This window comes from Ambystoma mexicanum, chromosome 14 (genome assembly GCF_040938575.1).
Source record: "Ambystoma mexicanum isolate Mex_15411 chromosome 14, UKY_AmexF1_1, whole genome shotgun sequence".
Taxonomy (NCBI): domain Eukaryota; kingdom Metazoa; phylum Chordata; class Amphibia; order Caudata; family Ambystomatidae; genus Ambystoma; species Ambystoma mexicanum.
In genome coordinates, this window is record NC_090940.1 from 203660109 (window position 1) to 203686625 (window position 26517).

The 26517-nt window shown below is 40.8% G+C and overlaps 1 long non-coding RNA gene across 1 annotated transcript in view; it reads left to right on the forward strand.

Annotated features, from left to right (window-relative positions):
- Window positions 1-23052, forward strand: part of LOC138527614 (uncharacterized) — a 278990-nt gene extending 255938 nt beyond the window's left edge. Inside the window, exons 4-5 of the long non-coding RNA XR_011283955.1 lie at window positions 18988-19218; window positions 19875-23052. This is a non-coding gene — a long non-coding RNA (uncharacterized lncRNA). The remainder of the gene's footprint in view (window positions 1-18987; window positions 19219-19874) is intronic.
- The last annotated feature ends 3465 nt before the right edge of the window (window positions 23053-26517 follow it).

The window sequence follows — 26517 nt, forward strand, 5'->3', positions numbered from 1 at the left end:
TGGACTGAGTTGTTATATTCTTTTTGAATACATGTTACAGGTATGATTATGAACATGTAATTGAATTCTAATACTTTTCATAAGTTATAAGAATTAAAATCTGTTTAAGACATAAATATCGATGTAGAAAAGCTTTGTATGTATATAATTGTCTTTTAAAAGTTTTTTTATCAACCAACCAAATAAAAAAAATACAAAAGTTATACCCCCAGCATTTTCCTTAAAAGAATCGTTCAAGGCTTTGGGAGAACTTTTTCAGACTGCGAGTGTGCTGGGATGCTTTAGCGTTGTTAAGGCATAACAAGTAAAGTGTATTATTATTATTATTATTATTATTATTATTATTATTATTAGGGTATTTATTGAGCACAGACCTAGCTTTGGGAAGCAACATAGTGCTTTACAATCATAGGGGGAAGAACACAGTGAGGGAAGTAGAGGAAATAAGCAGAGGGGAGCTAGTGCGGAGTGTGGGCAATTGGCTGCATGGGGGAAAGACAGTGGGGAGCAGGCACAGGTAGGAGGGACAGAGACTGGGGATTCCCAACTCAATCACCCCGCCTTTGGAATAGGACTGGCTCTGGTGAAACCCCCCCCAGTAAGCCTCCCACCCCAGGATGAGAAGCGAGAATGTATTTTATTGAAGGCAGGCTTCGTGGATGGGGCTGCTTCATTGTGCCACAGCGAAGCACAAGAAAAGTCAGAGGAAAGGGGCGAGGGGCGAACGTGTAACAGAGAAGAGGAAGGAGGTAGGCAAGGAGGAATAGAGTAGAGAAATAGGTGGTTTGAAGGCTTTTGTGGTTGTACAAGTGCAAAAGAGCCAAATGGACACTAGAAACAAAGAGCCTTTGGGAAATATGTTTTAACACCACAGTACAAGGCAATGACAGTGGTATGTGCTCTCAGTTTCAGACTCTAGCCTTTCACCAAAGAGTGTCTCACCGTCACGTTTCACCTTTTGAAAGCTGGTTTAAAGAGTTCAGTTTTTAGTGGTTTTCTGAATTTCCTGTGGTTTTCTTCCATTCTCAATGAGAAGGACCTATTGTTCCATAGTTGGGAACCTGGATCACTATGGGCTGTAAATACAGACCTAGAAAGGTCCACCCGGAATTGAGTATAATAGGGAAATTACCACATGATACTCAATAGAGAAATCAAAATATACCATTCAACCATCTGTATGTGTTATATTTGAGCATCTAAATGTAAATCGTGTATGTTGGTGAAGCACGGGCCTTCTCGCCTTAGATGAGAACCCCAAACTAGGAACTAGTTCATGAGGGATTGAAATTGAGCAAAACGTATCTAATAGCACCTCACGAATGCAGGGAATAGCCTATGGAGGCTACAATGGCCCCTAAAATCATTATTATCACAGGCCATATGCTTAGAGACTAGGGCAAGATCCACTAAAGAGACCGGCCACACAATGTGGTGTGCAAAGTATGCACTGCATCATTTGGCTAGTCCAGTAACACAGAAGGCTTTGTGGCATAAGCCGTGTTTGTAAATCTGTGATGTCAGATGGCCACACAAGTAAAACAGACGGAGAGAGAGCCTTGCTCCAGCCCGGGGAATCGAGTTATTTATGTTATTCCTACATGACAACAACCCACTGAGGTCCATTATCTTCTAAATAGATGTCATAATGAGATATTGTTTGAATTACGTAAAAAAGGGCTGTAGTTCAAAACAGGATAGCAAGGCTCAGGTTAGGTTGGTGGGTCTGTGAGAATCCTCATCTGTAGGCCTGCTTTACTCTGCCCTGATATCCTGGCTTCTGGGCTCTCCCCCTGCTCCCAGATATTAGGTCTGGTCTCTACAGGGCCTTGAATTGGCTAGGCTTGGCACTGGATCAGCCTCTAGCCACCAATATAGTCTCTTTTCTGTTTAAATCCTAAGTGTAGATATTTGTTTGTGGCTTATACTCCCCAAATAACTTCTTCCAAATCTTCTTTACTTTCCCCTATTTCACCTTTCTCATTCCTCCCATATCCAATTGAGTCAGGCCTTAAGTAGCATGATGACCCCTCCCACCTAAGGGGATCTCTGATTTGTAATTATTTGTTTGTCATAAGTAGCCTAGAACTAACACTCTTGTTATCTAAACTGCATTTGGTCTGTGTGACAGGGTCAGGGACCCGACACTGTCAAGAGGGGATAGGGACCACTCTCATCCTGGGTTGGGAGGCCTACCAGGTTTTTCACGAGTGCCAGTCCTGTCCCAGAGGTGGGGTAATTGACTTGGGAGGGCCCCAGTCTCTGCCCCTTCTACTTGTGCCTACATGATTCAAATGAGTATCATCTTTTGTTGCCCCAGACCAGTATTGCACAGTGCTGTACAGTTTATTTCTATTTAACCTGTAAGACAAAGTCACCCAGAAGGGCTGGCAGTGGAAAGAGAGTGAGCAACCCAACCAAGCGAGAGGCAGTGAGGAACAGCAGAACTGTAGAGCAATCCACACTGCAAACCAGCAATCTCAATACTCTATGTGACATAAACTGTGAACAATATCTTATCTTTAGCAGAACTGCACTGTGGTCTGCACATCAAGCCGGCAATCCAGATGCTCAGTGCAATACGAATGGCAGTCATTATATTTACATTCTGCAGGGCCACCGAGCAGTCCCCAAATATAACTGGCATTACAAACGATCCGTACAGCTCTTAAATAAACTGGGACATTGACAATATTCAGAGCAGGACTCATTCCCCAATGCCAGCGGACCCATAGGAAACGGGGTGGGCGTCTTTCAGCCCATTTCATGGATTGTCTTACCTTTAACCCGGCCCCTGGGGAGAAGCTAGCCAGCGATTGGCCTGGGAAACCAGTTGAGGGAGAGGACCAATGAAGAGGGAAGGGGAGGATAAAAAGAGGCACAGGAAACAGGAAGACTTAGGTTGTTCAGGTGAGGCCACTCAAGGAGAAGGGGGACCAAAAGACCAAGCAGAGGAACGATTTTGAAGAGGAGAGTGCCGAAGGATTGCTGAAGGAGTGTGAAAGGTGAAGTATGGGTTGATGGGAGAAAATGGTACTTGGCTGTGAGTGTGTGTGTAAGGTGAGTGAGTGAGACTAAAGGAGAGTGTAGGAGTGTGAATGATAGTGATTGGGAAAGGTGGCAGGGAGTGAAAGGAGGGTAACTATGGAAGAAGGTGAGGGTGTGGTCTAGTGGGAGAAGAGTGTAGTGGACAACAATGGGAGGAGAGAGTAGTAGTGTGGAGAGGGGATATTAGTACTAGTGGAGAGTGACAACAATGAGAAGAGCGATTTGAAGTAGTGGAGATGGGAGAGTTGTAGTATTGGCGAGTAGTAGAGGAGAAGGGAGAGTGGTAGAATGAGAGCGGGAAGGAGAGTAGGAGTAAAGAGAGAATATTGGGGGGATTGAAGGGAAGCATAATAGAGGGAGAGACAAAGGAGAGTGGGAGGATGAAAGAGAGGAGAGTAAAATAAAGGAAGAGGAAGGATAGAACATCAGGGTGAGGCGTACAAGGGCCTGGAACAATAGGACCAAATGGGGCCTCAGTGTTTGAAAGGCACCTATACTTGTACTAATTCTATTGTGAGTTTTAGGTTAGGGTTTCATGTAGATTTCTCCCAGAGGGAGTCACAGGCAAAGGGTGTTTGCCTATAGGGCCTCACAACCACCCAGCCAGAGGATTAGCTAGTAGGTGTAACTGATCTCTAATGACCATCCTGGGGTCGAGGACACCTGGGCTAGGGGGAACCACCCCGTGTGGACGAGAGAAGGACTTCCCTAAGTAAGCCCCTTTTCAACTTCTTTAATTAAAACCCTTCAACTGTCCTCAAGAGTTGGTGTATTATTGAGGCCATATGGGACATCGGGTATACCTTAGGGAATATTCCCTTTGTGAATCCCTAAAACCCCAGTGGCTATCAACAGTAGTGTGAGCGGTCAGAAATGCGAGACGGACACAAAAGAAAAGATTTCTCATGGTTTGCCATTTTATTTAATGAAAAGGGTGAGACAAACGCCTAAACGGGGAAGTCCCTACCTAGCAAACTAACTAAAGAAAGATGACATAGGGGGTCATTATGAGGGTGGAGGTAGCCATGGTGCCATTAGCGCCATGGCTACCCCCTTACCGCATACCGGGTCCGGATTCCCTGAATAGAGAATTACCAGGCCATTCCAACCTTGGAGGACCCAGTATTTCCTCATTCAGGGAACCCATTCCCATTCGAGCCCCCATAGGGCTCAATGGGAATGGGGACCATGCTAACAGCGGGCCCGTTAATAACGGGCCCGTTGTTAGCATGCTGGTCCTTTAGCGGCTCCCGCTAAAGGACCTCGTAATGCGGCAGTAAGGCCTTAACGGCACCGGTACCTTTACCGGCGCTGTTAACCCCTTACCGCCAACCTTGTAATGACCCCCATAGTGTCCAAACGTTTCTGACCCTCACACTAATATATAAAACAAAATAACACAATGAACATATGGCTGTATTCAATTCAAAAAGTTTAAACCTTTAAGCTTTGAAAAGTACTCCTTGTGACCAGGGTTGGATTCCCTTCCCCTGAATCAATACATTAATACGTTTGGAGAAGTTATTTTTCAATAAAGTTCTATTCAGTTCAACACACAACATCCTTTCCTTCAAAGGTTACCTTCCACTTGTTAAAGTAAATTTCTCTTTCATAACCACTGGTTCCACCACTTCAAAACAATTGGTCTTTCCCAATATCCCTCTTGGAAAAGCAGAAATGTCTTTCTCTCAAAAACAAAAATTCATAAATCAAAGCAATTGTCAGCATATCACTTTTTGCCTTCAATGAGTAACTTTTGTCAGGAGAGCACAGCAACTGTTTCTGATAAAGCCACACTTGTTCTTCAAATTAAATGTTCTTTCCATCACTCCACAAAACAACATCTTCTTTCCTGGTTCACTCTACAGCCAGGACTAACTACTGTTGGTCCCTTTCCTGGTTTACTCGCTTGCCAGGATATAAACTCCTACAACTTCAATGATGCTATGTGGCAATAGTTGTTCCAAGATTCTCCACATCAATCTACTTTGTGTGGAGGTTTGAAAAACGTCTCCCTCTTTTTATAGTTTCTTGACCTTTGGTAACACAGGTTAGAAGTTTCCCCCAGTTGGTATCCCAGATAAGGGGAGTTGCGCCCATGATGACTTTCTTCTGCTTCTTCACAGCCTCTTGGCTGTTGGCAATGCAGGTTATAGGTTTCCCCCAATTGGTGTCCCAAGTAAGGGAAATTATGCCCTTTTACTGCTTTACCTGTTCGGTATTCAAAAGTATTGTTTTTTTGATAAATGTTCTATTTGGAGTGCCCCAGGGTTACATTTAGCTTTAGGCCAACTCACCAGTCTGCTATTGCGTCTCCCGTTCTCTTGCTGGTGCTGCAGTGGACCCTTTATCTGCTTTCTGCCTTCCTGTCGGCTCCCACGTAACTCCTGTGGGTTGCACAGCTTCTTCCCGGAGTTTCAAAAGCTCTGGCAGTCCTCCTGCATACAGAAGCACTGCTCGTCAGGCTGGTGGCACATCGCTCTCAGTCGGACTTCATAACCAGACACCGCTTCCCACTGCACTTACTGTGCCATGCCTTCATATCTCGTGTCAGCATCAGCAAGCGTTCTTCTTTCTTCTTCTGCGTTCGAATCAGCATTTTGGTCTGCCTCTGCCTCAGCTACTCCAGCATCCTCTGACACCTGCAACTCATTCCTGAGTTTAAATGTCCCACTCAGGTGTTGTGGTCTACAACAGCCAGACTGCACATTATGGTTAATGGCATTGTCTTCTTTGTCCCAGTACCAAGGGCATTATGGATCCTGAAGTCCATAATGGATTTGGGGTTTTGATGTTCAATTATTTTGAATTGCTTTGTGAAATAAACATTGTTTTTTTCAATTTTACAATATACCATCAGAGTTTTAGGAATGATAGGGGAATCTTGGGTTGAAGAGGTTATCACTTCACCCTGATATGAGCACCTCCCATGTGATCCTCCCACATAATACCGCCCCCAGTGTCAGGATTAGGTAGCGGCTCCCTTCCCCCAGCCACATGAGAGGAAACCCATACTGGGGCCTCAGTGATGATCTCACTAGATTCATCACAGTAGTCAAATCAATATTCACATGTATGACCTCTCTTATAAATTGTAAAATGTTCATGTTATGTTTCTTACAGAAAACACATCTTTTCATGACACTACACTCTTTGCAACTTACTAAAAAAAAGTTCAGCTTTGTCGGAGTAGGGAATGCAAATGTTACACTAATGCAAATTATGGCATACTTATCATTATCCCCTCTTGCCTAAAATGCAATGATTTAGAAGTTTGTAATGCAAGAAATAAAATGAAATCTTTACATGGTTGATAAAAATCTGATTTGAGTTGTATCAAAGCTGTATGTTCTTATCGCTCAGAGTATGCATTTCATACACTTACAATTCACATTACTGTACTTTTAAAAACATTTTGGCTCAGTTATGCATCTCTATAAGTACTGCATGCCTCAGGTTTCAAATGTTCCATTTTACTTGGCTGCACACTGAATATGGCTTTCCTCTCTCCGGTCATAGGAATGCTTTTCCACTGGCAGTGAACTCATTTTTTCAGATCATGTGGTCGCCACTGGCCAGCAACATACCCACCGAGCATTCTTAATGAATATCCTTGATGGCAACTTAGGGAAACATAATACTGTGGCATGTTGATTGCTCATGTTTTTACTTACATGCGAGTGTATCAGTCCAACCCTCCTATATTATACTTTCTGGCACATTTCATTTCAGCAGGTTCTGTTTGAGTATAAGTAAACACCCAACATTAAGAATTATGTCAGCATTTTACACTGTGAAAAAGTAACATGCAAATGTGGTGAAACAAATAATACTGTTTGTTATATTTCTTTTTGATCCATTCATTTGATTGCCATTTTACAGCGTTTGAGAGAAATCTGCAGGTTTAGCATGCAATTACCCAGCGGGGCAAAATGGAGTTGCCCATTATACATAATTACCTATGCAAGAGTGCTGACGATGTGCAAATTAAATATTTTACGAAGGGCAGTTTGATTACAAGTGATCAAAGGAAGGAAGATTTGTTTGCATTTTGTGTGAGAAAGAAATTAGAAAGTGTTGAAAAAAGAAATACTGTTTGTTTGAATTCTTTTGTATACATTTATTTCTATAGGATTTTCCAGTGTGTAGGAGGATGTTTTCCGTTTTTTATACAGTTGGGTTGTAAATGGCTGCTCTCTTGTTGACAGAGCCACTATATCAGAGAGCTTGTGAGGTGTGATGTCCTATTGTTCATTCCCTTGAATACATTTTGTATATGAACTGTTCCATTTGGCTGTGCATCTTTTGCAAAACATTCATTTGACATTCTGCAGTTTGGTCGGCTAGTTTTGGTTGACCTGAATATTACCTCCTCCCTACCCCATGCCCCACCTCACTCCCCCATGCCCCCAACCCCAGCTCCCTACCGCTACATTCACACATATGTACATTGTCGAATTGAATTTACCAAAAGAAAGATGGATCCTGTTGACTATAGAATAGCATTCCAGTCTCTGCGTATTATTTTCAAGTCACCATGTATTACTTTCAAACTCCATAGAACAATCCCGCCCAGGCATTTCAGGACTTCCTTCCAATTAATGATGGACATCCCTTTCCATAAAAAGACACGTGGGAGGAGAATCCTTCTCATTATTATCCCCTCGCTTGTGGAACTCACTGCCTTGACATGTCAGGGACATTCATGAATTATTCACTTTCAAAAAGGCCATCAACTCATGTGTCTATCTGCGTTCACCGGCTCCAAAAATCGTTTCAGGGAGACTCAAGGGATATATATGTTATGTTATGTTATGTTATTTGGCATTTGTATAGTACCTACTGCCATGTGATATAAGCACTCAGTCTCCATCGCTGTTCGTCGCAACCAAGCAAACTGGACTCAAGAGTTAGAATTGAGACTAAACAATGTTACCATTGCCCTCGAAAAAGACACAGGAAGGGTCAAAACACGTGTTATAAATTGGAGGATTGTTATTAAATGATACAACACTGTAGTTTTGGAAGTTATTTAACAACAGTACAAGAAACTACGTTGCTATGAGATTCTTTTGGACCAATACCCAGAACAGTTGTGATTAGGGTACCCTGCCTTTTTGATGCTGTCATAAGTCCACCACAAGGTTGTGTATTTTCCGCTAGTGCTATTAAACAATCAGATGTAAATGTGTGCACTGCATTCGAAGGACAAGACATAGAGAAATCTAAAGTACCTGAGTTCCATCATCACCATACAAATTAAAATGTCTATATTGAACCTATATTGAACCTCATTCACCTGTTTTAGTTATTCCACTTTTTTAATTCACTGTCCTTGCCCTTAGAGGTGCATCCATGCAGCACTGGCCCCTTGCAGGTGGGTTGGCTCTAATGGCAGGACACGGGGGCCCAGAGAGAGTGGGCACACCCCTTGGGTTTCTCATCCATCCTGTACAGCCCCCCCACTCAACCCGGCTGCTAAGCTGACTCATTGGTCATTAATTAAAAAAAAGGAAAATTGCGCCCAGGTTTAAGCTGCTGAGTGGTGCAGTAGCATACTAGTGTGGCACGCTTGGCCAAAGCATGCAGGTTGCCATTTTGTTGTTAGGAAGCCAAGCTGAACTTCCTGCCTAAGAGCTCTATATGGTACTCTGTTCTGGTTATGTGGTAGTGAAGGTGAATCTTGCTGCATAGGGTTGTTCTGTGTGTGTGTGTGTAAGCATGTTTCACGTGCTATGCAGTCTGCGTGTATCTGTGTGTTTATGCACAACTTTGAATGAGTGTGTGTGTGTGTGCATGTATATACATGTATGTTTCTGTTTACTTGTTTGTATGTGGGTATGTGTACATGCACGCAAGAAGTGTGAGGGGCACATGTGTTTGATTGGTGGGTGAGCAGAAAGGGGGTGACATCAGCATGATGAACGCGATATACAGGTCCAAAGCTGGTATATATTGTGAGTGCAACATCATTCAATTAATTTCAAATATTTTGCGCACAGCTTCATGAAACTGATTTATACAAGCAATGCTGGAACACACTATGGGTTCTGTAGAGGAGCAGCCTCTCCCCCGCTCTTTGATTATAGACAGGTAAATATGGTATTTAGGGCCAATACCCCTCTCTTCTGTCTAACAATTTAAAAATCAGGAGTATTGTCTATTGGAGCAGCTAGGCTGCCCTTATTAAAGGCATGTACTTTGGAAATACATAACATTGGAAATAGATGACACTGGATACACTTATTTAATGGCAATATAGAATATAATGATATGCTCACAAACATAATTAATATAGAATATAGATTTCCGATGGAGAATACAGGTTACTAAAACACAGCCATTACATTATAGATGGCTGCAGGTCTCAGATTCCCATGAAGGTTGAAATGTGCCGCAAGCACAGGAAATTTGCCCTGTGCAGACTAGGCAGAAGCCAAGGTGCAGTTAGATGGCAGAATTAAAAAGGAGAATATGTTATTCTCAGTGGTATGACTCATACAACGAAACTGATGTACAATCATAAAATATAAGATAGAAAAATTAATCAATAGAAAGCTAGACAGTTTATTTATGTCTTGAACACAGTGTGCTAAAAAGTCTGAAGACTTAATTTCTGGGAACTTGTTTTTGTCCAGCTTTAAGGTTGCAACATGCGTTGATGATTCAGTGAAATTTGGGGAACTACCTAATCTTGCAAATTTTTGGGGAGTCATGTGTTTCCGGAAGTGTTTATGTCCAATCAGACACAAGTGATGTTTTGACCTTTAAGTAAAACGAGCAATCAGAACATCTTAAAATCAAGGTTCATATTAGCATAACTGATTGTGCAATTTGTTGCTACTGTATAAAACCCATGATTTGTGCAGTACAGAGTCGGTGATTCAGTGAAATTTGGGAAACCACTTAGCCTTGCTAATTTGCAAAGGGAGCCATGTGTTTCAGGAAGGTTTTGGACACAAGTGATGTTTTGACCTTTAAGTAAAATAGCCAATTAGAACATGTTAAAATCTAAGGTTCACATTAGCATAAATGATTGTGCAATTTGTTGCTATTGTATAAAACCCATGATGTGTGCAGCACAGAGTTGAGATGGTCCTTTTTCAACTGCAAAGAGCAGAGATTAAATGAATTCACTCCCAGCCGGCTGCCCGATGTGTCTCTCCTTTGCACAAGAGTATATTTACGTCCAGAGATGGCTGGCTGTAGAGAATTATGGCAGAGAATTAATCTTTTAACATTTGGAAACCGAAGATAGGGACCATCTTAAGACAGCAATAATCCATGTTCCCCTGCACTGACAGGCACAGGGAATTTGCTCAGGAGATGAGGGGTGAGGATAAACTGCAGTAGACCCCATGTTTTCAGAGCATTTCACTGTGCCTGGCAGAACAGGAAGCCAGCCAGCCTCATAATTATTATGGTAACGTATATGCGTTGTGCAGGGAACAAAAATAAGGGAAGGGAAAATTGCATTGTATAAAATCTAGAAGAAACGGGAAGTAAAGAGAAGTTTTTATATTGTGTTATGTAGCTATATAAATAACAAAGTGTAATAAAAATGTGTTAAAGGAAATAATGATACCTCAATTTCGTCTTTCGAGGGAACTCAAGGGCCCACACTAAACTCCAATTGGGGTCATTTTTAGAGAGACCTGAGGCAACAAAATAACATGAAGAGTGGGTTGTCATACTCCAAAATGGGGTCAAGTTTGTGATGGGATACATCTGCTAAGCAGGACAAGACAGCCGAAATATTATGTGCACATGAGGGGGTTTATCTGTGTCAATTTCAAATTATGTATATTTTGTTGTGTTTTTGTCATGTACCAGTTTCATTGGCTTATGTGTGTTGTGTGATACATCATTCATTATGTGTTGAATCTAAAAGCATTTTTTTTTCTTTTTTGAGTTAAAAAACTTTGTTTTTAAACAAAGGAATTCCATTTTTACATTTTTTTAGTAAATCAAGGCAGGTAGCCTCAGGGACGTCATTTCACAAAAATGCCAGGGGTAGCGGAACTGACATCTCTTGACCCCCTGATGGCATCACAGGAAGTGATGTCACTTGACCCCACCCCGAAGTGATATCGCAGGAAGTGATGGAACACAACCTTTCACCCGTTGACAAAACAGGAAGTGGCATCACATAGCATTGTACACTACGAAAAATATGGTTACGATATCACTATAATGTGATGTACATTTCATACAAGAATGGATCACCATATGAATCGTTAAGATCAGTGTGTATAGGCCCATATTACAAAATTACCGTGAATGCAAGCAGACGTCCATGGCCAAATTATAATGATGTGTTATTATATAGCACTTACGTTTAAAAGGTATATATAGAAAAAAATACACCCAATATCACCCAAACTTGTGTTGGTACTCATTTATCGACCTTAGAAGAATGAAAGGCTGAGTTGAGGCGTTTAAGAACAGACTAAATCATTGACTCACCCTCTGAAGTGTGCCTGAAATAAACCTTTAATGAGTCTAGCAATTATTGTATAGAATTCCAGAAAGACACATTATTTGGTATTCCTATTCTTTCTTATTTAGGGTCAGTGCTGAAAGTGCTAGACTTGTGGCACTACTGTTCTTATTCTTAAGGGGCCTGAACAAGAAAGCCAGCCACTCCAGAAGGAAAGAGCCACATGGTGCTGCCCACAGCTCAGGGCAGCACCATTGGTCGCAAGGGAGACCTCAGGGGTCGCCGTTGCAACCTCTGGCTACCCCTAAATGATGTTCCTGGCTAGCCTGAGCATGGCTTGCCTTGATTGAAAGAAAAGCACAACACTTGTTTTTTGTTTTAAAAGGTATGAGCTAAAAAAAGGTTACGTTTTTCAAGTCTATTTTATTTAGGCCTAAATAATGTGTAAATTTTATAAATATATTTAAGCTAAAAATAAAGGATGTTTGTGAAGAGTGTGTGTGTGTCTTCTGTGTGTGTTGCTTGATTATGCACCCAAGAGTCTTGAGTTTTACTAGTTCCCCAGACCATCATTGACTGTATTTTTGCTCAAAGTCGGTCGTATCTGCTGACCCATATTCAAGATACCACTAGAGCAGCTGGTTGTTTTGCTGTGGTGTAACTTGTATCCGTCCAGGTGTCTTTGGACACCCGTAATGTGAAGTAGTTAGCGCTGGAAATGGAAAAGAAATTACTCTGGCTTTTCACTGGGACGGTTAAGGTGGTGCTATTCCAGCCAACTGACAGGAGTGTAATGGTATAAAACATCACAGAATTAAAATAACACTACTTTTTAGAGAGTTGACTTGAAACATGCAAAAAATAATAAAGCCACCTGACAATATAGTTCTACAAAAAAGCAGGTGTCAAGCTTTATTTTCCCCATTCTAAATGGAAGCCTACAATTACCAGCATGGAAACCGAGAGCCTCTGCAAAGAGCCTTATTGAAAGAAAATGCACCTGATTGTAGTCATTGTGTTACAGAGCATGCAGCTTTATGTATACATCCTATTTTAAATCATTCACCATTCGCACCTCTTCAACCACTCCAAACGGTCCCCTGGCTCCTGGGTCTGCAGCCATCTAACGTTAATTGGACTTCATGTGCTAGGAAGACTGTGCAAATCATGCGTTAAAAGCATATGCACACTTTTCATATTCTGACATATGCTCATTGAGTTGTATGGGTGGAGTAGAGGCACGGAATTAAATGACTACTTCCGCTACTCCCATACTCTCTGCAGGCATTATCGTCAGCATTTGAATTTCATGCTTGTGGTAATCTTCCTGTAAAATAGACAGTGTTTATTCCATGCTGAAATTTAGTAAATTGTGAAAATGAGTAGTGCTGAGCGGATAGGCAAAGATAATATTTTTTCCTGTGCTTGTGTGCGGCAGAAATATTCTTTAATAAATTAAGTTCTTCGTGGTTTGAAGAGATAACAGCAACATTCCTTTTAAGCGAAGGCAGCTTTAGCAAACAAGCAGCTCTGATTCTATGGCAGTGCGAGATTTATGATTGTCTCAAAAGACGGCATTCCTTTGCTGTGTGGGCAGACTTCAAAGAAGGGAAGACATAGGCAGTGGTGTGCCGCAGAAAAAGCCTGTAGTCCTCAAGAAATGTAGGAGACGACAAAGTCTGAGAGTTAGGTAGCTCAGTTGTAAAGGCAATGGTTGTTTAGCTTCACACATCGATGAAGTAGCATGCAATTAGGACGTTTTTTGTAGATGTTTAGAGAGCTCCCAGGAAGGAAGAGGAGCCAGGTATTGCATGAACAATGTAGTTTAAGTTAAGCATTGAAAGTTTAAGTTGAGGCCAGTTCATTTAGGACCCATTGGGTCATAGATGCCAGTAGGGCTGGGGATGTTGAAGAAAAAGATGGGACATGTTTTTCAGTGCTGAAATGTTATACACACACACACACACACACGTGAGTGCCAATTTTGATTGGGCTGTAATGATAATAGAAATATTCCTGAAAAAAAGCACTTTTATTTTTTATTTATTTATTTGAATTTATAATGCACGCATCGGCCTTGGGGCATCGTGGCGCTGTTACAGAAGTTTCACTTGGATACAGAATACATGGCAATTAACTTTACATGGATATAGCATAATACAGAATATTACAAAGAATTCACTTGGGTAAAGAATACATGGAGGATAACTTTACATGGTTAAAGACGGTAAAACAGCAAGTTAGTTCAAGTTACAAGGGAGCAGCTTCAGTAAAATCTAGTTGAATAGCTTTGTTTTCAAAGCTTTTCTAAACACAGTGAGCGAGGCTGCTTTTCTTAGGTTGAGCGGTAGTGAGTTCCAATTATTTGGTGCTAACACCGCGAAGCTGGCACCACTGGCTTTGGCTCTTTTGAAGAGGGGGACTGAATGTTGGTGTGAGTATTGGGTACCTTTAGGTCTGTTTGCTGGCACATGGTGAATATGTTCCGCCAGATAAGAGTGTGCAGACTGAGAGAGACATCTATGTGTGATGGTGAGGGCCTTAAACAGGATCCGCTCCCTGACTGGGAGAAAGTGGGCGTCTCGCCTGGCTTAAGAGATATGCTCCCTTTCTGGGAATACTGAGTGCTGCTCTGAGAGTATAATTTTGCATGATTTGTAATTTGTTGAGGTTTTTGGAAGGTGCCAAGGAGCAGGACATTGCAGTAGTCCAATGGGGCTCCAATGGTGGCTTTGGCAATGTTGAGGCAGTTTTTGGCCGAGAGGTGAGGTTTTACTGCGTTAATGATTTTGGTTGTGCGAGCTGCTGACGAAGAGATGACGCTAACTTGCCGGTTCATCGATAGGGTGGAGTCAAGGTAGACACAGATAGTTTGTACTGCAGCAGAGACTGTGATTACAGTGTTCTCGATGCTGAAGGAGCTGTATTGATTGTCCAGTTTGTTTAGAATTTCCTTGGGGCCTACCAGAAGGATTTCTGTTTTGTCCTCATCGAGACATAGGACGTTTTCTGCCATTCAAGCCTGGATGAGTGCATAGCTCTAATTAAGGGAGTTCAGATCTTGCTCGTAGGAGCCTGATAACGGTATGAGAATTTGCGTATCATCGCCATAGTTGGTGAATGCAATGCCGTACTCTTCTAAATCATTAAATAGTGGTAACGTGAAGTGATTGTAGAGTGTAGAGGAGGTGCATGAGCCCTTTGGAACTCTGCAATCAACGGGGTATGGAATGGCCGGTGCAGGATCAGAGAAGACCCTCATGGCCCGATCTTCCAGGAAAGATGTTACCCAAGCCGTGGCTTCGTTTGAGAAGTGAGCAGCCTCTTTGAGGTGTCTGCATAAGATCTTGCGGTTGACCATGTCAAAAGCGGCCGACAGATCCAGGAGCAGGAGAAGTGCAGGCTTCCTGTTATACATCGTTTCAAGTATCTGATTTTTAAGGTCTAGCAAGGCCGACTCTGTACTATGATGTGGACTGAAGCCAGATTGCCTTTTCTCCAGAATATTGTGCAATTCCAGATAAGCTTGGATCGGTAAATATGCAGCTGTATCTAAAAATGTGTAAAAAAATGGAACAGTGCTAATTGGTCTTGATTTAAGGAGCTATGTGATGTATCTTGGGTTATGCTGAAATGCAATATGAAGGAAATATATTTATTTTAAACTAACTGGTAGTTATTAGTTGACAAAGTTTTCGAAATGGGAGTTTGAAAAGAAATAATATTTCAACATAATTATAATGATGGAGAGAGGGTGCGTAAAGATAGATATTGCACATTTCTATAAGGTAATGAGTGGTCGGTGTAGATAGTCTGTGAATATATGAAGAAAATGAGCTATAAAATGAGTTAATTGAACAAGATGATTCTCTTTTTAAATTGTGTGATCTGAGGCTCATCAATTTATATGTGGAAAATAGGTTGAAAAACTATAGATTTTAACTATAAAAGGTAAGAATGAATAGGGCTAGAGAGGATATATATGGGCATGTATGCTTGGCGGTTAACACGATTGTCAGAATAGTCACAAAGCATGGACTGTGTGAAGCATCCAGGACCACACACGTTTAGAAAATAAGCAAGGTGGCACATATACGTGGGACATAACTAAGACCCAGGTGTAGAACAGCCAGAAATGTAAGGGCAGCCTGCCAACCATTTCAGCCTGCAAGGTGCAACAGTAGCACCCCGTGCGCGCAAGTTGAAGAAAGTGTGAGAGTACACGCTTTTCCAATCAGTTCCCAGTAAAGCGAATATTCAGAAATCCCCATGTATTAACTAAATTCAGTTTCAAAAATACAAGATGAAGGGATAGTTGTATGATTGTACACTGCTTTTTAACTCACTATAAATTTGATGAAGGCCCTTGTTTAAATCATCCAAAGACGAACGCCGGGAGCGGACGGATCTTCAATGAAGGGCCGAAACACCCTGTGTCGTCCAGATATTGTGTATAATTGCCCTCCCCATTGTGGAATATACATAAAAAAGAGCATCTTAAACACAGGAAAATGTTAACTTGCAGCAACTAACACAAGAATTGTGAACAATAATGTTTAGAATCATTAAACAAAACAACATCAAGTAGGAGGGGCATAAATGTTAGATGTATCTGCATGTTAATTTCCATTTTGCATAAACAAAACAACTGTTTCAAATATGGATGTCTTTTTGCACTTATAGCACTTTGCACTAACCCCTAGAAAACATTGCATGCATTGTATATTTCTCTGTGCCATGTATGTATTGTATAACGTGGCTCGTTGAAAGAATTGCACCAATGTGTCTGTTGTAAAAACCACATATATGTGTTTTTTATTGAGAAGTGTTTGAATAAATTAATGATATGAAAAAGTAGAGGTCATGTGCAGTATTTGTCGCTACAAACTGATTTTTTCCAGTGATATGCGAACTTACCTGTACACTAAGAGGGAGGGGCAACCCAACACTTGCATATATTATAAGTATGCACAGAAAGAAACCATTTTAAAAATGTGGGCATGTTATTGAAAAATATTTGGAAGAGGGAAAGGTGCCTTGCCCAGTGGTTTTCAATACACGATGAATGAGCACATGGAGGTGCCTCAAAACCTTGCGTTAAGTAGCATATACATGACTGCAACAGCTGGAAGGGCTCTTAGATGTGTTAGTAGGAAGAGCAGATGCACACAGTTCCTTTTCACATAAATTGCAACAGTAAGAAAAGCAAGGAAGTACGTCAGCAGAGGGAAATGGGAAAGTGATCGAGAAAAGAGAGGGAGATAAATAATGGTAAGAGAGGAAATAGGCATGGGGCAGCAAGAGTAAGATAAAGATTGCAATGAAAGCACATTAGAGAGCTGCAAATAACTAGACAGTGAGACTATTGGTAGCTAGTGAGAGAAAGAGGGGGGACAGCATTTCCCCGACTGCACAGCACATAATCATTGAAAAAAGAAAATGTGCCTAACATCACACATAGTGCCAGGTATGCACCAGGTATAAAAATACAATTATGAATGCAAATTACACAACAGAGAAGGTTAATGTAATAACAAGTGACACCAGAGTATGCACGACAAATATTAATGTGAGTATAGCAGGAATTAATAAGAGTATAAGCACTTTTTGCAAGAGCGCCATTACATGCGCATGCATTGACACAAACATTTGTATTCAGATTGGGGGAAGAAACAGTAATGAGAGGGAACACTCTCACTAGCACCAAGACTGAAGTTATATACATTATATGATAGGAGAGCATGATCTTTTTATACCATTTTTACATTTTCTGTATCATATTAATAGATATATTGAGAAGAGATTTGAGTAAGTGACTAACGCATTATTTTAGGGATTCATTATGTAAATACACAAGAAGTCACATTAGTATTTTATGGCCTGGAACTATAAAGGGAAATATAAAAGAGTGTTCCATTAGGGCAAAGAAGCATTTGCTATGGAGCACATGCCCTGATTAGTATGGCTTTCAAGAATAAAGGCCAGATTATTAAGATTACTTATATAGGGTTTTTATTTAGATACAGTATATTTATGGATCAGAAAGAAGGATTAATTAGTGCAAGCAAGCTAGGAGTTGCACAAATGAGGAAATACAACTGAAGGACAGTGATGGCTTTTGGTGAAGAACACAGATAGAATCATTTGATAACCATAGGCTTGTTTATTGGAAGTTTACTTAGCAGTAAAGGATTGCAAACAGAAACAAGCAGGATTTTGCAAAAGTACTGAGCATGTTATGGATCAGTAGTATTCATGATGGTTGGCTTATTAGAAGGAGTGAAGAGAAGGGGAATTTGGGGTATGCAAAGAGAGGGCATTATGCATGAGATTTGGAAAAACACAGCGATAATTACATTAGAGATTTGTCATGTTATGGCCATAAAGCAGGGGGAGCGACATACACACGCACACATACACACACACACTGAATATGTATATACCCCCCACAATAGTAGACAATATTTTTACAATGCAAGTATAGAGCCAATTTAAGTAACAGTAACCCCATGTTTTGCTAAAACACAACATAAGAGAATATAGAGTGTATAGTATTTTTGTAGTATATGTTATATAGGGGAGGGATTATAAGACATAAAGGGCACACAGTACCATACAACTGTAAGAGCCAAGAATGAGGGGTTATGAGGAAAAACATAATGAGAGAACTCCTGCCAGTGCACACAACAACGTATGAGAGTAAGTAACAAGAACATTATTATATATATATATATATATATATATATATATATATATATATATATATATATATATATATATATATATATATGTGTGTGTGCTATGTAAAACTGTTGATTTATGTTGCAGGGAAAAAGGGCGTCATTTTTAGAGCACATGAGGAATGTCTATATGGCCAAGTGGAGTTTAGTGATACAATTGGAAGAAACATTATGAGAAAAGGTAGGTACTAGTGGATAAATAAGAAAAGGTAGGTACCAGTGGACACAAAACGTGTGTGAATCTCCCCTCATTGATCATTATTAGGAGAAAGAGGACCCATGTGAGTAGAAGTGAAAGGTAGTGAGGGATACAGTGGTTTTAAACTGATAGTATTTTCCCCAAGAAAAGTGTCGCAGGTGTAGGTAAAGAATAGTATATATATATATATATATATATATATATATATATATATATATATATATATATATATATATATATATATATATATATATATATTTATATATATGTATGGCCATATTTAATGAAGAAGGAAGAGAAGCCCTTTGGATATAAGAAAGTGGAGTATCCCCTTTTATGATTATGTTAATGTAAAATAATGAAAAGTATGGTTGATATATGTTTTATTTTAATAAAGAAACAAAGGAATAATAGGATATGAAAATGTAGTGATAGGCAAACATTGAATGCATATATGCCACATTTGCATTCACTTAATATGACCCATGCTTATTTCCAGCATCATGGGTAGGTAGATCAGGGTAGAAAGGGTGATAAAGGTGTTAATTGTGTCTCACCAGAGTAAATACAGCAAAGAAAGGAAACACGACGGCCCTGCGTATTTGGAAGAAGGATTACAAGGCAAAGAACAAAATGTTGCATCATGCAAAATAATAAATCAAAGTGCACCATCGTTTCTTCTTAAAAAAGAAAATGAGCTTGTATTCTACCTGACCATGGACATAAAGCAATGCACAAGCAATTAGACCAGTGCACTGAGTGCAGAAGAAGGAAGAAAGGCCTATTTTAGGGTAGGACAGTTCTTTGTTGATTTATCATTACTTTTTGCCTCCATTCTGGTTTCTGCAGGGAACAAAGGACAATTGTATCCACGAATGAGCCAAGAGGAAAAGAAGAGCAGCTGAAGAAGAAGCCTTTTGTGTTATTGTTGTATTTGTCATGTTGTTTGTTTTGTCTTTTATTATTTTATATTATTAACAAGGGGATGATTTAACCTGATTAGTGTAAAGCAGGACACAACCATTTATAAATAACCTAGATCAAGAATAGAGGAGAAATGTTTCCTTTTTCAGTTTAAAGAGGAGTTTGGAGATGACATTTGAGTTTACACTGTAATAAGAAGGACAAAATGGGATGTGAGCATCTGAAAAGGTGGGGCAAGTGGGGGTAACGCAACATATGTGTGTGCTTTTTGGTCCTATGTTATAGGCGCACCCAGGTATAAACATAGATAAACACAGATGACCTAAGGTATGCACAAGAGGGAGAAGAAGCAGCAATTCAATTAGATTAAAGAAGAGGAAATTTAGTAGCAATATTTTAGGATGTAGGAGTAATGTTTTAGAGAAATAGGAGCATTGAAGTAGTAATGTTTAGGTTTTAGGAGGACATGGATAATAAAATGTACTTATTTTTCAAAAGATTCACCCAGTTTATTATATTTCAGATGGACAGGGAACACCTGACTCTGAGTATTCTCAGCAACCGAGCCTACGAGAGGGAGAAAGGCCCTAAATGTCATGAAAAAGAGCTTGGGTGACCCAGCCAGCTGCTCATTGCTGCTGAAGTGAAGAAAATAATAATAACAATAATCTTCTTGATGGACTCCATCCTTACATCCCCTCGACTGACCATTTTATTCAAGAAGACAATGCATCCTAAAGCATGACCCTTTCCCGAATTAAGGGGCCCATGAACTTGCTGCAAAGCAGAAGAAACAAAAACAATAAAGAACTGATGAAAGATTCTTGAAATCAAAATGGAGAAGGAAAGAGAATGTGTTGGAAGATTTTCTAACAGAAGTTAAGCGAGATGATGACCAGGAAATGGACTCCAAGCAGATGGCAAATGGGACATGCACAGATAAAATTTCATGGGGTGGAGAAGAGAAAGAATGTGGTTTATAAATGAGTAAATAATAACCTACTACCTACAAGAAAAAGAGAAAAAGAGGAGAGAAGAAAATAATAATAAAAATGAAAAATGAATGAATGAATGAGCTGGTTGCCCCCCCCCCCAGAAGAAAAGATACAAATGTTGTTTAACGATATTACCCGACTTATACAAATAATAAAAGAAGGCAAAAAATGCCACACCTTTGATGAAAAAGGGTACATATACAATGGACTAGGAGAAAACAATATGATTAGAGACATTATTGGTTCTTTATAAGTGGCAGAGATAGGGATGCATAGGTATACTGCATGCGGGGGAGGGTAAACAATAGGTATGTGGTCGAATAGGTCGACTAGAGGGTGGAGTGTAAAGGAGAAGCCTCTCCTCCACTCTTTAATTACAGACAGGTAAATATGGTATTTAGGGCCAATACCCTCTCTCCTGTCTAACATTGTAAAGCTCAGGAGTATTGTCTATTGAGGCAGCTAGGCTGCCCTTATTTAAGGCAAACACATTGGAAATAGGTGACACTGGGTACACTTATTTAAGGGCAATATAGGCATGCTTACATTGCTCACAAACATAATTATCACAGAATATAGATTTCTGAAGTAGAATATAGGTTGCTAAAAGGCAGCAATTGCGTTATAGATGGCTGCAGGTCTCAGAATCCCATGAAGGTTTAAAAGTGCTGGAAGCACAGGAAAAGTACCATGGGCAGTAAAGAAGCCAAGGTACAGTGAGATGGTAGAATTAAATATACAAACATGTGATTCTCAGTCGTATGATTCATAAAACGAAAATGGTGTACAATCATAAAAGATAAGATAGAAAAATGAATCAATAGAATACCAGACAGTTTATTTATGTCTTGAACACAGTGTGCTAAAAAGACTGAAGATGTCATTTTTGGGAACTTGTTTTTGTCTAGCTTTAAGGTTGTAACATGTGTTGATGATTCAGTGAAATTTGGGAAACTACCTAGTCTTGCTAATTTGTAGGGAGTCATGTGTTTCGGGAAGTGTTTGTGTCCAATGGGACACAAGTGAGGCTTTGACCTTTAAGTAAAATGGCCAATTAGAACATGTTAAAATCTAAGGTTCATATTAGCATAAATAATTGTGCAATGTGTTGCTATTGTATAAAACCCATGATGTGTGCAGTACAGAGTTGAGATGTTCCCTTTTCAACTGTAAACATCAGAGATTGAACACATTCACCCACAGCTGGCTGTCCAATGACTCTCTTCTTTGCACAAGACTATATTTACTTCCAGAGATGGCGGGCTGTAGATAATTATGACTGAGAATTCATCTTTTAAAAGTTCCATCATGAACATTTTGTAGAATGCTCCTGTGTGCTGTGGTTAGCTGGCATCTATTGGATTTTAGTTCTATGTTACCCAAGATAACTGATTGCTTTTTCTCCAATTTTATATAAAAACTGTGCTGTAAAATGAATCCTTTATTCGTTATTTAAAAACATTTCTTGGGGAAAGGACCAAACTCCGTTGCTCATGCTAATTTGTCAAATATATTTATGCCCCATCGCTAAACATGTTCACCCACCGCCACTGACCTCGAATTCTTTAGAAGATTTAGTGCCCCCTCTCGAACAACTCACCCCACTGCACCAAAATCTAGATCTGGCAGTGGTTGACACTCTTGGATTTTCCCAGCCTGGATAGGGCTCACAAATTGGTTAATTCTGGTTGTTTATGGGAGGGATCCCGCTGCTACAAGGCCCTGACATTGAACTCACTCCTCAAGAGGAGCTTGGTTGCTAGATGGAGATATGGGGGATGATGGGAGGCACTGGTTTTCGAGTAGATGCCCATGAATCATGAATGCTGGGCCTGTCGCAGCAGCACCTGTAGTTTCCCATTTTTCTCTCAACACCCACCAACTCTATTCCTCTAGCAGCAGACATAGTTGGTTATAGGTACACTGATTGTCCAACACTGGACCGTTACCAAGTAAGCTAGGCTCTGATTGGCCTGCTAGACTTTACCTTCCTTCCTTCACTCTGCTCTCCACACCCTTATTCCTCACACAGTCCTCCCAGAATCACCTGCAGTAGAAAACATATGTTAAGGCAATCCCAGGATACCGCTTCTAGGCGTTGATATCAGAGGTTTTGGCATACCCAAATCAATAATTCTTTTTCACTAGATTGTACTGCTTGCTCACATCTCGAGCCCATCATGCAACCGTAAACCATGCTATTGAGGACTCATAATGACAGTACAAGGAATTGCCAATAAAATAAAACTCTGCATATAATCTGCACGTCAGCCATTCCATTGCAGTTTTTGCAAGACCTCTCACTCAAACCAGGTAATATGAGATGACATGCCCTCATGCAGAAATGAACACTACCCTACCTTGTACTGCCTATTCCGTCTTCTCCTTGTGTCCTTAATCCCTAACAACTCATTCTCCTACCAGAAATGATGGTCTGGAAACACTGGTATGTGTGCAACCCCTTCTGTTTTCCACAGAAGCCCTGGTGCTGTGAGACCACATCAGAGGCTAATGCCACCATGTAAAAGCATATCCCATTACATAACATGACATATGCAATGCAAATTTTGCATTTGATAAATGTTAATTAAGAAATGTGCCAGGTTCACATATTTCAACTTGTCTGTGTTTTGTTCATATGTAATTTGGAAAACAGTTGTGTAAAACTTGCCTCATATACTAAAAATGTGCATATATAAGAAGGGCTAAATAGCAATCAATTAGATGTGATAGAAAATATTGACTTTGCATGGGGGTGGCATTAGGGACATAATTGAAGGTGCATACGACTGAGATGTATATATATATATATATATATATATATATATATATATATATATATATATATATCCTATAATGAAATGCATGTATCATATACTGAAATATATGTTATTAACTGAGGTTCAGTCATTTAATATTGAGATGCATTGTGACAAGGCCAGTAACCTGCACTTGTCAAGAGGGGATTGGAACCCCTCTCAGCCATGGGTGGGAGACCTACCAGGGAGAAATCCAGTGCCAGTCCTACCTCTGAGGGGGAGTGCTGTGGCCGCTGAGAAGACCCAATTCCTGACCCCCTTGTGCCAGTATGTCCTTTTGATGAAACCTCTGTCTCAAGGCATACCTCCATTACAAGATGCTTGCCAGTGTTTGCCATGACACCGACACAGCTCCACACCACTGGGGTGGCCTTGCGTGGAGTGAGAGAACTGCGGTGGAGAGCCGCATTCAAACAAAGCCAATGAGAGGAGTGCAAGCTGCACACTGGCAATTCTGGCGAGCCCACTCAAGCTCAAAAGATAATTGATAGACCACCACGGACAACAAGTGGAGTAATTTGCTGGTATACTTTCCTCATAGGCACTCAGGTTAGATCTCTAAAACAAACGTTAACTGTTGTCCACTAGAATTGACATTGTTATTTCCGTGGCAGATCGATGGGGAGAATATGGGCAGGGCTTATATAGCTAGTTCTGGTTTTTCCAATGTTTGACATGCCCAAGGTGGGGAAGATAGGGCCTAGATTGGGGAGGAACATGGAATCAATAGCAAGATAAGGGGGGAAAAAAAAAAAACTATAGTAAGCCGAACGTGTGGGTTGTTTGGGTGAGCGCAGAGGTTGAGGAGGTGGATGACCAAGAGACCAGCAGGAGGGAGGCCTGCAAGTTATGGAGGTCATTTCTGCAGAAGGTCAGGCATTGGCTAAGGAGTGGAACTGATACTGCAGTGTGATTGAGCATGTTAGTGTGACGAGTGCCGGTGGAATAAATTGTGTAGGGAGTGACTGTGAAGTGTATGGTTCAAAGTGAAATGTGAGTGTTTGTGTAGAAGTAGTAGTGTGGAGGAGGGAGCAATAGTGTGGAGGAGGCAGTGTAACATTAAAGGGTGCAAGCAATGTTTAGAAAGTGTGAGAGACATTGGAGGGACTGGAGATTAGAACAAGGAGAGAAGAGAGGTGGGTGGAGTTGGAGGAGAAGACCAGTAAGAGGTACAGAGAAGGGAATGGAGAGGAGAGCATGAGTGAGACAGCTTCAAGAGCGAATCAAGCAGGGTACCTGCAAGGCCCATTCCCATTCCGATTAGAACACTAATCACTGGATAGGGCAGGGACACACTTAGGAATCCCCTGAGGGGGTCTAGTTAGAGCGTCTCAGGAGGATAGCTCGGGGCAACATGCTCGCCTTGGAAGCAAGACGACACGGAGCACCACAGGTTCGATCACCTGGTGTGCGCTTAGAAACCTCTGGGTATTAAGCGCATTATAAATAACATATCATATCATAAAAGGCACCTTGCCTTTAGATCCTCCCAACTAGTATAAGCAGTTATTAGAAAGTAGGGGGTAGCATTCACTATCTACTAACCCAGGGCCAGGGATGCCTGGATTAGGAGGAGGTGCTTTTCTAGATGAGAGAGAGAGGGTCAACATAAATCAATAAAAAAACCTTAAACCATTGCTGAGCCATGTAGTCATTCCTCTGTCCTCTCTGACAGTATATACATTATATTGAGATGGATACATTATATTTAAAAGTATACACTCAGCACGGATATACATACATCTCTTGCTGAGATACACATATAGAGTACTAGCGGTACCACCAGGTATTGCATGGGTTGAAAATTGCAAAATAGGCCATCTCCTGAAAGTTACTAGGGGAATCCAGACGTGGACCCCTTGCTCACTATTCTTAGAGAGGCACAGCTACACCCTACTGATGAGGTTCAACCAGACCGAAACGCGTGTCTGGGGTTGCTGTTGGTACTCTTGTTCAGAGGAGAATTGCCTAGCATTTCGGTGCTGGACTGCCCCAGGGCAGGACAAAGACTGATATGTTTGGGATATTTCTCCTCTGTGAAAGATAGTGAGCTAAAGACTCTGGGCAAGGCTCTTGTAACCAGGACTCATGTCTGGCAGAGAGTCTCCCAGGACCCCCCATGTTATTTGCATCTCCTGAAATCGCCTATACTGATAGCACAGGGCCGAACCTCACTCCACCCCGTGCAGAGCGAATGGTGGGGTTGGTCAAATGTCACTAATCGCCATTACACACCAGCCTAGTATGCCGACCTTGGGCCAACATTTCAGCCCACCAACTGTAATGGGGCTGGAGCCAACCCCAAACATACAAACACACTTTCACAAATATATATATAGATTGAGACAAATGCACTGCATATAGTGAAATAAATAATCACATACACTATACCCTGAGATATATACTTTGCATTATGAGATGTATTACTTTGCATTATGAGATGTATTTGCTGTATTTTGGGATAAATATATCCCAAACAAAAAAGGTTGATGGCAAATATGGCACATTTTCTATAGTCCCAGTGCTAAAACTTTATCGACAGAAAGTGGTACCCTGTTTAAGCTATGGCTTTGAGTTCTTTCCTGGTTGGTTTTGGAGGGAACGAAAAGGCGATGAAGCTCTTTTTTGGCATTCGGTTATGTACTGGTTACCTAAATGTGTGGTGTTTGCCGCCATTCGCCATGAGCTGGGGCTCTAGTCCTTCGAGAGTCTAGTAGGATGGAGGAGACTGAGTTTGTACAGAACATTTTGTTAGCAAGGATCGGTCACTTTACACGATATTGAGCCAGGAGATTAGGGAAGGGATATTGCATGAAGATTACATGGGTGAATTGCACTCAGAATGTCAAATGTTAATAAAAGAATTGGGCACCAGTCTAGGGATGCTTATGTCCATTCCTGATAATGTAAAAAAGATAAAACTGAACTCGGATTGGGCGGGCACTTATGATACAGTATTGAGCTCACAGCTATAAATGCAGATTGTTTCAGATAAAAAAAACTCTGGGCTCAATTGAACCCTACTTGAAACAATTCCCCAAAAAAAAGGCATGTAATAATAGTATGCACTGTAGATTACATGTATTATCTAGGAGGGAAATTATAGCTGTAAGAGCAGGGACAGATGTTGTCTTATCTAATTGTCGATTTTGCGGCGGGCCTTAAAAGAGACTCTTCCTCACCTGGTGCTGTACTGCCCTACTCTTAGAATGCAGCGTATTGAGCACTTTTTGAGATTTGTTCTGTATCCTGAGGGAGTCTTTCTGGAACATTTATGGTGGAGCATACTGCATGGGAGATCCGTCCCCCTTCATATGGCAGTGTTAAGATTCCTATCGGATGGATGTAAGTT